Source organism: Staurois parvus, unplaced genomic scaffold (genome assembly GCF_062004578.1).
Source record: "Staurois parvus isolate SC_StPar_1 unplaced genomic scaffold, SC_StPar_1.0 ptg001723l, whole genome shotgun sequence".
Lineage (NCBI taxonomy): Eukaryota > Metazoa > Chordata > Amphibia > Anura > Ranidae > Staurois > Staurois parvus.
In genome coordinates, this window is record NW_028319519.1 from 1099787 (window position 1) to 1113604 (window position 13818).

General features: G+C 38.9%; 8 non-coding genes across 8 annotated transcripts; 2 read left to right on the forward strand and 6 right to left on the reverse strand.

Annotated features, from left to right (window-relative positions):
• Positions 1-1502: 1502 nt before the first annotated feature.
• TRNAL-CAG (transfer RNA leucine (anticodon CAG)) lies at positions 1503-1585 on the forward strand. Its single transcript has one exon. It is a non-coding gene; the product is annotated as a tRNA-Leu (tRNA).
• Positions 1586-4203: 2618 nt separating this feature from the next.
• TRNAF-GAA (transfer RNA phenylalanine (anticodon GAA)) lies at positions 4204-4276 on the reverse strand. Its single transcript has one exon. It is a non-coding gene; the product is annotated as a tRNA-Phe (tRNA).
• Positions 4277-6313: 2037 nt separating this feature from the next.
• On the reverse strand, positions 6314-6386 carry TRNAF-GAA (transfer RNA phenylalanine (anticodon GAA)). Its single transcript has one exon. It is a non-coding gene; the product is annotated as a tRNA-Phe (tRNA).
• A 994-nt stretch (positions 6387-7380) lies between these two features.
• Positions 7381-7453, reverse strand: TRNAF-GAA (transfer RNA phenylalanine (anticodon GAA)). The gene has a single exon. It is a non-coding gene; the product is annotated as a tRNA-Phe (tRNA).
• A 998-nt stretch (positions 7454-8451) lies between these two features.
• Positions 8452-8524, reverse strand: TRNAF-GAA (transfer RNA phenylalanine (anticodon GAA)). Its single transcript has one exon. It is a non-coding gene; the product is annotated as a tRNA-Phe (tRNA).
• A 575-nt stretch (positions 8525-9099) lies between these two features.
• Positions 9100-9172, reverse strand: TRNAF-GAA (transfer RNA phenylalanine (anticodon GAA)). Its single transcript has one exon. It is a non-coding gene; the product is annotated as a tRNA-Phe (tRNA).
• Positions 9173-12394: 3222 nt separating this feature from the next.
• On the forward strand, positions 12395-12477 carry TRNAL-CAG (transfer RNA leucine (anticodon CAG)). The gene has a single exon. It is a non-coding gene; the product is annotated as a tRNA-Leu (tRNA).
• A 945-nt stretch (positions 12478-13422) lies between these two features.
• TRNAF-GAA (transfer RNA phenylalanine (anticodon GAA)) lies at positions 13423-13495 on the reverse strand. The gene has a single exon. It is a non-coding gene; the product is annotated as a tRNA-Phe (tRNA).
• Positions 13496-13818: the final 323 nt, after the last annotated feature.

A 13818-nucleotide genomic window follows, 5' to 3' on the forward strand; every position in this document is an offset into this window, starting at 1 on the left:
CACCTTCAGTCTAATGCAGGCCATAGATGGGTCGAAAATCGGCCAATTTTTCGGCCGCAAAAAAAAAAATTGGCTGATTTTCGCACCGTTAATGGGTTAATTGGTCGGCTGTTTTTTTGGATTTTGTCAGAGTTTTTGGAATGGTGAAGTTGGAAAGAAATCGGCCGATTTTGCCGATCGGCTGATTTTCGCGGCAATGATGGGCAAATCGGCCGATCTTTTTACTGATAAAAAATCTGCGCATGAGCCGTGACCTGCAAGAGAAAGAAGAAGCAGAAGAAGAGAAAGAAGAAGAAGAAAGAAAGAAGAAGAGAAAGAAGAAGAAGAGAAAGAAGAAGAAAAGAAGAGGAAGAAGAAGAGAAAGAGGAAGAAGAGAAAGGAGAAGCAGAAGAGAAAGAAAGAAGAAGAAAAGAAGAGGAAGAAGAAGAGAAAGGAGAAGCAGAAGAGGAAGAAGAAGAAGAAAGAAAGAAGAAGAAAAGAAGGAAGAGGAAGAAGTAGAAAAGAAGGAAGAAGAGAGAAGAAGAGGAAGAAGAAGAAGAGAAAGAGGAAGAAGAGAAAGGAGAAGCAGAAGAGGAAGAAGAAGAGAAGGAAGATTTTGCCGATCGGCCGATTTTCGCGGCAATGATGGGCAAATCGGCCGATCTTTTTACTGATAAAAAATCTGCGCATGAGCCGTGACCTGCAAGAGAAAGAAGAAGAAGATGAGAAGAAAGAAGAGGAAGCAGAAGAAGAGAAAGAGGAAGAAGAAGAAGAGAAAGGAGAAGCAGAAGAGAAAGAAGAGGAAGAAGAAGAGAAGGAAGAAGAAGAGAAAGAAGAGGAAGAAGAAGAGAAAGAGGAAGAGAAGAAGAGAAAGGAGAAGCAGAAAAGAAAGAAGAAGAGAAGGAAGAAGAAGAGAAAGAAGAATAAGAGAAAGAAGAATTCCAGTCCGCTATTATATTTGACATTAAAAAGTATTGCGGTTGCAACAATTTATCTATTTGTATCCAAAAAACCCATCTGTATCCGAAATGGATACAAATAGATACATTGTTGCAATCGCAATACTTTTTAATGTCAAATATAATAGCGGGGCTCTCTACAGGGACAGAAGTAATTAAATGCCGGCCGTAGACGGGAACAAAATCGGCCGATTTTTGTTACTGTTGGTTGTAACGTCGGCCTATTGAACGACCGTTTTTTTGTTAAAAAAATGTCCGGTTTTCTCCCCATCTATGGCCTGCATAACACTCTCCCGAATTAGATATTTCGGCTCCGGAGACAAGAGAATTTTTTGAAGAAGTGGATCCGTGTTTAACTCTTTCACTGCTGGACTGATGTTTACATTTATCTTCCTCTTTCTTTTTATACAAAATGGTCACAATTGGCTAAAACATATATGAATAAAATTATTTCTTTTCAGAGTTTAGTGTCACTTTAAGTGTTGAAAGCAAAAGCCAGAAGCTGATTGGCTGACATGCACAGCTGACCTGGATTCTGGCTGATCCAGCCCTCTTCATATCAATGTCAGGATGGCCGAGCGGTCTAAGGCGCTGCGTTCAGGTCGCAGTCTCCTCTGGAGGCGTGGGTTCGAATCCCACTTCTGACAGCAACATTTTTTGACTTTACAACCGCATGGCAACATGGGATTCCTAATATGTGGGGGAGAAAATAATACCTGAACCCTCAGAAAGCACTTGGAGTGATAACGACCCCCCCAACCTGACCCACTGTAACCAACAGGAGGCGTGACGGAGCACAGCGAGGGGAACATTATATTGCAGCTGAACAATGGTGGCTGCATTCGTTTTCTTTTCAGGTTTTTTTCCTTTATTTTTTAATGGGTTTTTTTTGGGGTACAGGGGACCAGTTTTCATCCGTTTACATTTGTTTTCTTGTTCATTTACATCCGTTTTCCTCCCTTTAAATCTGTTTTAATCATTTATTTCAGTGCAGCAACTTAAAAGGTGAAACTAATATATGAGATAGACTCATTACATGCAAAGCAAGATAGTTCAAGCCGTGATTTGTCATCATTGTGATGATTATGGCTTACAGCTCATGAAAACCCCAAATCCACAATCTCAGAAAATGAGAATATTCCATGCAATCAATAAAACAAGGATTGTACATAGAACAATATCGGACCTCTGAAAAGTAGAAGCTGCATATGTACTCAGTACTTGGTTTGGGCCCCTTTTGCAGCAATTACTGCCTCAATGTGGCATGGCATGGAAGCTATCAGCCTGTGGCACTGCTGAGGTGTTATGGAAGACCAGGATGCTTCAATAGCGGCCTTCAGCTCTTCTGCATTGTTCGGTCTCATATCTCTCATCTTTCTCTTGGCAATGCCCCATAGATTCTCTATGGGGTTTAGGTCAGGCGAGTTTGCTGGCCAATCAAGCACAGTAATCCCACGGTCTTTGAACCAGGTTTTGGTGCTTTTGGCAGTGTGGGCGGTGCCAAGTCCTGCTGGAAAATGAAGTCAGCATCCCCATAAAACTCGTCTGCGGAAGGAAGCATGAAGTGCTCCAAAATGTCCTGGTAGACGGCTGCGTTGACCCTGGACTTAATGAAGCACAGTGGACCAACACCAGCAGATGACATGGCTCCCCAAATCAACACAGACTGTGGAAACTTCACACTGGACTTCAAGCATCTTGCAGTGTGTGCCTCTCCATTCTTACTCTATACTCGGGGTCCTTGTGCCTCTCCATTCTTCCTCCTTGCTCGGGGTCCTTGTGCCTCTCCATTCTTCCTCCTTGCTCTGGGTCCTTGTGCCTCCCCATTCTTCCTCCAAACTCGGGGTCCTTGGGCCTCTCCATTCTTCCTCCATGCTCTGGGTCCTTGGGCCTCTCCATTCTTCCTCCATAATCTGGGTCCTTGGGCCTCTCCATTCTTCCTCCATAATCTGGGTCCTTGGGCCTCTCCATTCTTCCTCCATAATCTGGGTCCTTGGGCCTCTCCATTCTTCCTCCATACTCGGGGTCCTTGGGCCTCTCCATTCTTCCTCCATACTCGGGGTCCTTGTGCCTCTCCATTCTTCCTCCATACTCGGGGTCCTTGGGCCTCTCCATTCTTCCTCCATGCTCTGGGTCCTTGGGCCTCTCCATTCTTCCTCCATACTCGGGGTCCTTGGGCCTCTCCATTCTTCCTCCATACTCGGGGTCCTTGGGCCTCTCCATTCTTCCTCCATACTCGGGGTCCTTGTGCCTCTCCATTCTTCCTCCATACTCGGGGTCCTTGGGCCTCTCCATTCTTCCTCCATACTCGGGGTCCTTGAGCCTCTCCATTCTTCCTCCATACTCGGGGTCCTTGGTTTCCAAATGAGATGCAAAAGTTTCTTTCATCAGAAAAGAGGACTTTGGACCACTGAGCAGCAGACCAGGTCTGTTTTTCTTTAGCCCAGGTAAGACGCTTCTGACGTTGTTTGTTGTTCAGGAGCGACTTGACAAGAGGAATACGACATTTGAAGCCCATGTCTAGGATCCGTCTGTGTGTGGTGGCTCTTGATGCACTGACTCCAGCCTCAATCCACTCCTTGTGAAAGTCCCCAACACTTTTGAATGGCCTTTTCCTGACCATCTTCTCCAGGCTGCGGTCATCCCTGCTGCTTGTGCACCTTTTTCTTCCACACTTTTCCCTTTCACATAACTTTCTATTAATGTGCTTTGATACAGCACTTTGGGAACATCCAACTTCTTTTGCAATTCCCTTTTGAGGCTTTCCCTCCTTATGAAGGGTGTCAATGATGGTGTCAGGTCAGCAGTCTTTCCCATGATTGTGATTCCTACTGAACCAGACTGAGAGACCATTTAAAGGCTCAGGAACCCTTTGCAGGTGTTATGGCTGAATTATCTGATTAGAGTGGGACACTTTGAGCCGAGATTATTCCACCTTTTCACAATATTCTCATTTTCTGAGATTGTGGATTTGGGGTTTTCATGAGCTGTAAGCCATAATCATCACAATGATGACAAATCACGGCTTGAACTATCTTGCTTTGCATGTAATGAGTCTCATATATTAGTTTCACCTTTTAAGTTGCTGCACTGAAATAAATGAACCTTTGCACCATATTCTAATTGTTCGAGTTTCACCTGTATTTATGACTGTTTTTTTTCCTCTCCATTTTTTTTTTAACGGAAGAATAATAGGGTTTTCTGCTGTTAAAAAAAAGGATGTTAACGGGTACAGACATTGTATTTGTCTCCAACAAAAATCCTCTGCCGAAACCCGGGATCGAACCAGGGACCTTTAGATCTTCAGTCTAACGCTCTCCCAACTGAGCTATTTCGGCCGTGTAATGAGCTGACATTTTTGAAAAATGTAAGTTTACATCCGTTTTCATCTGTTTACATCAGTTTTTGTCCATTTGCATCCATTTACATTCGTTTATATCTGTTTTAATCCATTCATTTTCATTTACATCTGTTTTCATCTAGAAACCCATTAGTTCTGAGGTTTTTATAGCCAAAAAACACTAATTACAGTCAGATAAACGCAGATAGAGAACTGAAAGAAGATGTCAGGATGGCCAAGCGGTCTAAGTGTTCCGTTTTTTCATCAGTTCAGTCACATTTGAAAAAACGGATCAGTTCACATCAGCTATTTCATCAGTTCCTATCAATTTACACCAGTTTTTTCATCTGTTTTACATCCGTTTTACATCTGTTTACATCATTCTTTCATCCATTTACATCCGTTTTTTTCATCCGTTTTACTTTTTTTTTATCCGTTTACATCCGTTTTTCATCAGTTTACATCAGTTTTTTCATCCGTTTAAATCCATTTACATTTTTATATCATTTACATCCATTTTACATCTGTTTACATCATACTTTTATCCATTTACATCCGTTTTCCATCCGTTTACATTTTTAAAATCTATTCACATTCGTTTACATCCGTTTTTCATCAGTTTACATCAGTTGTTTTATCAGTTTACATCCATTTACATCTGTTTTACATCTGTTTACATTTTTGTTATCCGTTTACATCAGTTTACATCCGTTTTCATCCGTTTTTTCATCCGCTTACATCCATTTACATTATCCATTTTCATCCATTTTTCATCAGTGTACATCCGTTCTTTCATCCATTTTACATTTGTTTTCATCCACTTACATCCATTTTTCGACCGTTCCGTTTTTTTTTTTTTTACAGAAGAATAATAGGGTTTTCTTCCATTAAAGTAAAGGGAAGCTAATGGATACAGACATTTAAGGATGTTATTATTTCTGAGCTGAGCTGGACTTGTTTCCATCAAAAATCCTCTGCTGAAACCCGGGATCGAACCAGGGACCTTTAGATCTTCAGTCTAACGCTCTCCCAACTGAGCTATTTCGGCCGTGTAATGAGCTGACATTTTTGAAAAATGTAAGTTTACATCCGTTTTCATCTGTTTACATCAGTTTTTGTCCATTTGCATCCATTTACATTCGTTTATATCTGTTTTAATCCATTCATTTTCATTTACATCTGTTTTCATCTAGAAACCCATTAGTTCTGAGGTTTTTATAGCCAAAAAACACTAATTACAGTCAGATAAACGCAGATAGAGAACTGAAAGAAGATGTCAGGATGGCCAAGCGGTCTAAGTGTTCCGTTTTTTCATCAGTTCAGTCACATTTGAAAAAACGGATCAGTTCACATCAGCTATTTCATCAGTTCCTATCAATTTACACCAGTTTTTTCATCTGTTTTACATCCGTTTTACATCTGTTTACATCATTCTTTCATCCATTTACATCCGTTTTTTTCATCCGTTTTACTTTTTTTTATCCATTTACATTCGTTTACATCCGTTTTTCATCAGTTTACATCAGTTTTTTCATCCGTTTAAATCCATTTACATTTTTATATCATTTACATCCATTTTACATCTGTTTACATCATACTTTTATCCATTTACATCCGTTTTCCATCCGTTTACATTTTTAAAATCTATTCACATTCGTTTACATCCGTTTTTCATCAGTTTACATCAGTTGTTTTATCAGTTTACATCCATTTACATCTGTTTTACATCTGTTTACATTTTTGTTATCCGTTTACATCAGTTTACATCCGTTTTCATCCGTTTTTTCATCCGCTTACATCCATTTACATTATCCATTTTCATCCATTTTTCATCAGTGTACATCCGTTCTTTCATCCATTTTACATTTGTTTTCATCCACTTACATCCATTTTTCGACTGTTCCGTTTTTTTTTTTTTTTACAGAAGAATAATAGGGTTTTCTTCCATTAAAGTAAAGGGAAGCTAATGGATACAGACATTTAAGGATGTTATTATTTCTGAGCTGAGCTGGACTTGTTTCCATCAAAAATCCTCTGCCGAAACCCGGGATCGAACCAGGGACCTTTAGATCTTCAGTCTAACGCTCTCCCAACTGAGCTATTTCGGCTGTGTAATGAGCTGACATTTTTGAAAAATGTAAGTTTACATCCGTTTTCATCTGTTTACATCAGTTTTTGTCCATTTGCATCCATTTACATTCGTTTATATCTGTTTTAATCCATTCATTTTCATTTACATCTGTTTTCATCTAGAAACCCATTAGTTCTGAGGTTTTTATAGCCAAAAAACACTAATTACAGTCAGATAAACGCAGATAGAGAACTGAAAGAAGATGTCAGGATGGCCTAGCGGTCTAAGTGTTCCATTTTTTCATCAGTTCAGTCACATTTGAAAAAACGGATCAGTTCACATCAGCTATTTCATCAGTTCCTATCAATTTACACCAGTTTTTTCATCTGTTTTACATCCGTTTTACATCTGTTTACATCATTCTTTCATCCATTTACATCCGTTTTTTTCATCCGTTTTACTTTTTTTTTATCCATTTACATTCGTTTACATCCGTTTTTCATCAGTTTACATCAGTTTTTTCATCCGTTTAAATCCATTTACATTTTTATATCATTTACATCCATTTTACATCTGTTTACATCATACTTTTATCCATTTACATCCGTTTTCCATCCGTTTACATTTTTTAAATCTATTCACATTCGTTTACATCCGTTTTTCATCAGTTTACATCAGTTGTTTTATCAGTTTACATCCATTTACATCTGTTTTACATCTGTTTAAATTTTTGTTATCCGTTTACATCAGTTTACATCCGTTTTCATCCATTTTTTCATCCGCTTACATCCATTTACATTATCCATTTGCATTGATTTTCATCCATTTTTCATCAGTGTACATCCGTTCTTTCATCCATTTTACATTTGTTTTCATCCATTTACATCCATTTTTCGACCGTTCCGTTTTTTTTTTTACAGAAGAATAATAGGGTTTTCTTCCATTAAAGTAAAGGGAAGCTAATGGATACAGACATTTAAGGATGTTATTATTTCTGAGCTGAGCTGGACTTGTTTCCATCAAAAATCCTCTGCCGAAACCCGGGATCGAACCAGGGACCTTTAGATCTTCAGTCTAACGCTCTCCCAACTGAGCTATTTCGGCTGTGTAATGAGCTGACATTTTTGAAAAATGTAAGTTTACATCCGTTTTCATCTGTTTACATCAGTTTTTGTCCATTTGCATCCATTTACATTCGTTTATATCTGTTTTAATCCATTCATTTTCATTTACATCTGTTTTCATCTAGAAACCCATTAGTTCTGAGGTTTTTATAGCCAAAAAACACTAATTACAGTCAGATAAACGCAGATAGAGAACTGAAAGAAGATGTCAGGATGGCCAAGCGGTCTAAGTGTTCCGTTTTTTCATCAGTTCAGTCACATTTGAAAAAACGGATCAGTTCACATCAGCTATTTCATCAGTTCCTATCAATTTACACCAGTTTTTTCATCTGTTTTACATCCGTTTTACATCTGTTTACATCATTCTTTCATCCATTTACATCCGTTTTTTTCATCCGTTTTACTTTTTTTTTATCCATTTACATTCGTTTACATCCGTTTTTCATCAGTTTACATCAGTTTTTTTATCCGTTTAAATCCATTTACATTTTTATATCATTTACATCCATTTTACATCTGTTTACATCATACTTTTATCCATTTACATCCGTTTTCCACCCGTTTACATTTTTTAAATCTATTCACATTCGTTTACATCCGTTTTTCATCAGTTTACATCAGTTGTTTTATCAGTTTACATCCATTTACATCTGTTTTACATCTGTTTACATTTTTGTTATCCGTTTACATCAGTTTACATTCGTTTTCATCCGTTTTTTCATCCGCTTACATCCATTTACATTATCCATTTGCATTCATTTTCATCCATTTTTCATCAGTGTACATCCGTTCTTTCATCCATTTTACATTTGTTTTCATCCACTTACATCCATTTTTCGACCGTTCCGTTTTTTTTTTTTTTTACAGAAGAATAATAGGGTTTTCTTCCATTAAAATAAAGGGAAGCTAATGGATACAGACATTTAAGGATGTTATTACATCTGAGCTGAGCTGGATTTGTTTCCATCAAAAATCCTCTGCCGAAACCCGGGATCGAACCAGGGACCTTTAGATCTTCAGTCTAACGCTCTCCCAACTGAGCTATTTTGGCTGTGTAAGGAGTGATAATTTTTTGAAAAAGTGGGGAGGAGTCTGTGTTTAACTTATTCACTGCTGGACCAGCTTTTACATTTAATTTTTTTTTTGCATATCTTAAACATTTAGTCCCATTTCACACTGCGTCCTGTTTTTTCATCAGTTCAGTCACATTTTTCCAAGAAAAAACGGATCAGTTCACGTCAATTTTACATCTGTTTTTTTATATATTTACACCCGTTTTCCATCTGTTTACGTCATTCTTTCATCCATTTACATCCGTTTTTTCATCCGTTTTCCATCCGCTTACATTTTTTTATCCATTTACATCCATTTTACATCTGTTTACATCATTTTTTTTATCCATTTACATCCGTTTTACATACGCTTACATTTTTTAGCCTTTTACATTCATATTTATCCATTTTTCATCAGTGTACATCCGTTCTTTCATCTGTTTTCTTCCATTTACATCTGTATTTTCTCCGCTCCATATTTTTTTAACAAAAGAAAAATAGGGTTTTTTTCTGTTAAAAAAAAAAAAGATGTTAACGGGTACAGACATTGTATTTTTCTCCATCAAAAATCCTCTGCCGAAACCCGGGATCGAACCAGGGACCTTTAGATCTTCAGTCTAACGCTCTCCCAACTGAGCTATTTCGGCTGTGTGAACTCTGGAAAGTTTTTGAAAAAGTGGGGAGGAAACTGTGATTAACTCTTTCAGTACTGGACTGGCTTTTACATTTAATTTACATTTTTTTATTTCTTTCTTTTCATAATCATACAAAATGGACACAATCATACAAAATGGCTTAAACATTTAACACAACCCCCCCTCCCCCCCACAAAAAACCAACATCTTTTCCTAACCATGAAGGTTTCTGCTCTCCACTCCTGACAACCCTTTAGAACTCTAGAAGTGAGCGCAGCGTCACCTTAATGTTCTCTGAAGGTCGGTGCGCACCGCCATTTCTGTGTTCCGGGTGAATTTCTGCATGCGTTTTTTATCCTTTTTTAATGTATTCCGGTGCGTTTTTTATCCTTTTTTTATGCATTCCAGTTAGTTTTCCCCCCCTCTTCTGGTTCTATTCTATTTGAATTTCAGGGGCAGTTCACACTATAGAAACGCAGTCCAGATGCATTCCAGATACATTACCGCTTGCGCGTTTTTGACATGTTTCAGTGCGTTTTTTTATGCATTCCATTTCTTTTTTCCCTCATTTCTCTCTTTTTCCTCAATTTAAATAGGGACATGTGTGTTCCAGTGCATTTTTGGTGCGTTTTTTATGCTTTTACCGTGTTTCAGTACAGTTCTGTGCAGGAAAAATGCATTCCAAGAGCATTTACACATGCGCCTTTTGACGCGTACTAGTAGGATTTTTATTTTGTTTTTAATGCATTCCAGTTAATTTTTTCTCCTCTTTTTCTTCAATTTAAATAGAGACATGTGTGCTCCAGTGCATTTTTGGTGCGTTTCGGTGCATTTTGTATGCGTTTAACCGCGTTCCAGTACAGTTCTGTGCAGAAAAAAATGCAGCCTGTTCTACTTATTTTTCTGCACCCGGAACGCACTGGAACTGCAAGCGCTGATGTGAACTATGACACCGACAACCCTATCACCTGCTTTCTGTGCATTTTGGATGCAGAAAACAAAGCAACTGAAACGCATGTAGTGTGAACCGGCCCTCAAAGTTCTTCCTATTCTATTCTGTATTATTCTATTCTCTTCGAATTTTGAAAATCGCGGTTCAGTTTTCCCGCACGCAGAACCTCTTCCCTGCAGGAAACACAGGGACAGTATCCAATTGAAATGAATAGGCTGCTGCCCCTGTGCAAATGCAGGATGCAGAACCGCTTAGATGTGAACCCAGCCTTGGTGGCTCTACTCCCCCTCCCCCCCCAGAGGTGCTGAATGGCTGTGCCCAGCTTTTGGGTCCCGGCAGAGCCCTTCTGCACATCTACGCATGTACAAAGATGACAAAGGTTTGGGACTTCCGCCATAGCCATCTTTACACGTGGACGGGGGCTACCTGTGCATGCGCAGATGTTTGGGAATACTGCGTGTGCACAGATGTGCCGCAAAACTCACTCAGGAACTGAACCCCTTGTGACGATCGCGGCGGCAGACCCCAGCCCTTCTCACCAAACTCATGACTGAAGGACTAGCCAATCTAAAACCACGATGTCACGTGTGTAACAATGACACGCCCAGCTGCACCCTGCACAAAGATTTTCCAGCTAATGGACCACAGTCCGTGTACCGGCAGCCTGAGAGCGATTGTTACTGGGTCAGGTTAATTACGCAATTAACCGTTCACACTGCCACCACCTCTTTTTTGTACAGAGAAAGAGGAAACTCAGCAATATCAGCAATAACACTATGATGTTTGAATAATCGTCTGTTTACCACTGTCACCGCAGGCAGATGTATGCAGACGTTTAAAAACATACAGTAGCGCTCTTCGGAGACAGGGATTCTTAGTTTCTTAAAGAGCTTTAGCAACAGTTCAACACTTTCAGAAAGTAAGATTTATTACTAAAAGGTCAAAAAGGGTGCAATAAAAATATTTACAGAAAAAGATGTAGCCAATATATATCTATAAATATACAGAGAACAATAACACAGCAAAGAGATAACAGAAAGCAATTTAGACAGGTAAAGTACTTGCCAAAAGTCCTGGGTTAAGCCAGTGGTGTATTTAGGTTTTGTGCTGCCCTAGGCAACACAAAAATTGGCTCCCCCCCTCCGTGGAGAGACCCTGACACTGACAAACACTCCCCTCCCCCACGAAAAGAGCCTGACATTAACCAACAACACCCCACCTGAGAGAGCCTTCCACTACCACCGCCCCCCATACACTGGCAACCCCCCACCCTGGCGAGAATGAAGAGTCAGGCTCTGCATACACCATCAAGCAGCCCCTCGCAGATCCCACCTGGTCCCCATGCTGCGTGTGTCCTTTCTTCCATCCCTTCTTTCAGGGGGGGCGACGCTGCCCCCCCGAAAAATGCCGCCCCAGGCAAATGCCTTTTTTGCCTTGTGGTAAATACGCCCCTGGGATAAGCAGATTCAAAGGTCCTGAGCCAAAAGGGTGGCTTATCTCCCAAAGTTGGTTCCGATGTTAAAAGGGAGGATTCTTCAACTTCAACACACTCAACTTACTCAGCTTAACTAAACTTTCTGCTCCAAGCATAACAGCCTTTCTAGGAACTCAGCAGGGTGTCTCCTTGAAGCAGAGAACCAATCGCATCATTTGGGGAGGGTGTTGGAGGCGGAGACCCAAGCTAGAACCAAAATCCCTCCCAGTTTCTATCATGATCCATAAATTTACTCCCGGTGCATGTAGCAGCCTAGCCACTGGTAGATTAATATGCAGAGGCATCTGCTGAACATCTTCATCAACGTTTTCATCAGTTGTTTTATCCGTTTACATCTGTTTTACATCTGTTTACATTTTTGTTATCTGTTTACATCAGTTTACATTCGTTTTTTTATCCTTTTACATCCATTTACATCCGTTTTTTGTTAGTATACATTTGTTTCCGTCCAGTTTCATCCATTTACATCCGTTTTTTTGTTCGTTTACATCCGGTTTTGTCTGTTTACATCCGTTTTCATCCATATTCAGCCATTTACATACTTTTTCATCTGTTTACATCTGTTTTTTGTCCGTTTTCATCCATTTAATCCGTTTTTTGTTAGTTTACATCCGTTTTCATCTGTTTACATCAGTTTTTGTCCATTTTCATCCATTTTTATCTGTTTTAATCCATTCACATCTGTTTTCATGTAGAAACCTCTAGAAACCCATTAGTTCTGAGGTTTTTCTAGCCAAACAACACTGATTAAAGTCAGATACACACAGATAAAGCACTGGAAGAAGGTGTCAGGATGGCCGAGCGGTCTAAGGCGCTGCGTTCAGGTCGCAGTCTCCTCTGGAGGCGTGGGTTCGAATCCCACTTCTGACAGCAAAATTTTGACTCTTTAGGCCTCATGTACACTGGGCAGTTTTAAAAACACCGGCATTAGCTGTATAAAGTGTTAAAATTGCACATTTTGCTGCAGTTTGTCGCATTTTTTGCGCTAAAAAAAATTCTAACTTTAAAAAAGCTAAAAAAAAGCTGGTGGGGAGGAAACTGTGGCCTGACTTTTACATTTAAGACTTTTTTTTGCATTTTTTAAACATTCAGGTCCCTTTCACACGGGTGTTACGTTTTTTCATCAGTTCAGTCACATTTGAAAAAACGGATCAGTTCACATCAGTTATTTCATCAGTTCATATCAATTTACACCAGTTTTTTCATCTGTTTTACATCCGTTTTACATCTGTTTACGTCATTCTTTCATCCATTTACATCCGTTTTTTTCATCCATTTTACATTTTTTTTATCCATTTACATTCGTTTACATCCGTTTTTCATCAGTTTACATCAGTTTTTTCATTCGTTTACATCCATTTACATTTTTATATCATTTACATCCATTTTCCATCCGTTTACATTTTTTAAATCTATTCACATTCGTTTACATCTGTTTTTCATCAGTTTGCATCAGTTGTTTTATCAGTTTACATCCATTTACATCTGTTTTATGTTTTACATCTGTTTAAATTTTTGTTATCCGTTTACATCAGTTTACATCCGTTTTCATCCGTTTTTTCATCCGCTTACATCCATTTACATTATCCATTTGCATTGATTTTCATCCATTTTTCATCAGTGTACATCCGTTCTTTCATCCATTTTACATTTGTTTTCATCCACTTACATCCATTTTTTGACCGTTCCGTTTTTTTTTTACAGAAGAATAATAGGGTTTTCTTCCATTAAAATAAAAGGAAGTTAATGGATACAGACATTACTGGATGTTTTTACATCTGAGCTGAGCTGGATTTGTTTTCATCAAAAAGTATCTGCCAAAACCCGGGATCGAACCAGGGACCTTTAGATCTTCAGTCTAACGCTCTCCCAACTGAGCTATTTCGGCTGTGTAAGTAGTGAAATGTTTTTTAATAGTTGGGAGGAGTCTGTGTTTAACTTATTCACTGCTGGACTGACTTTTACATTTAATTTTTTTTTTTGCATTTCTTAAACATTTAGTCCCATTTCACATGGCGTTCTGTTTTTTCATCCATTCAGTCCATTTACATCCATTTTACATCCGCTTACATTTTTTAGCCTTTTACATTCATATTCATCCATTTTTCATCCGTTTTTCATCTGTTTTCTTTCATTTAAAACTGTTTTTTGTCCATTTTTTAACAGAAGAAAAATAGGGTTTTCTTCCATTAAAAAAAAAGGATGTTAACG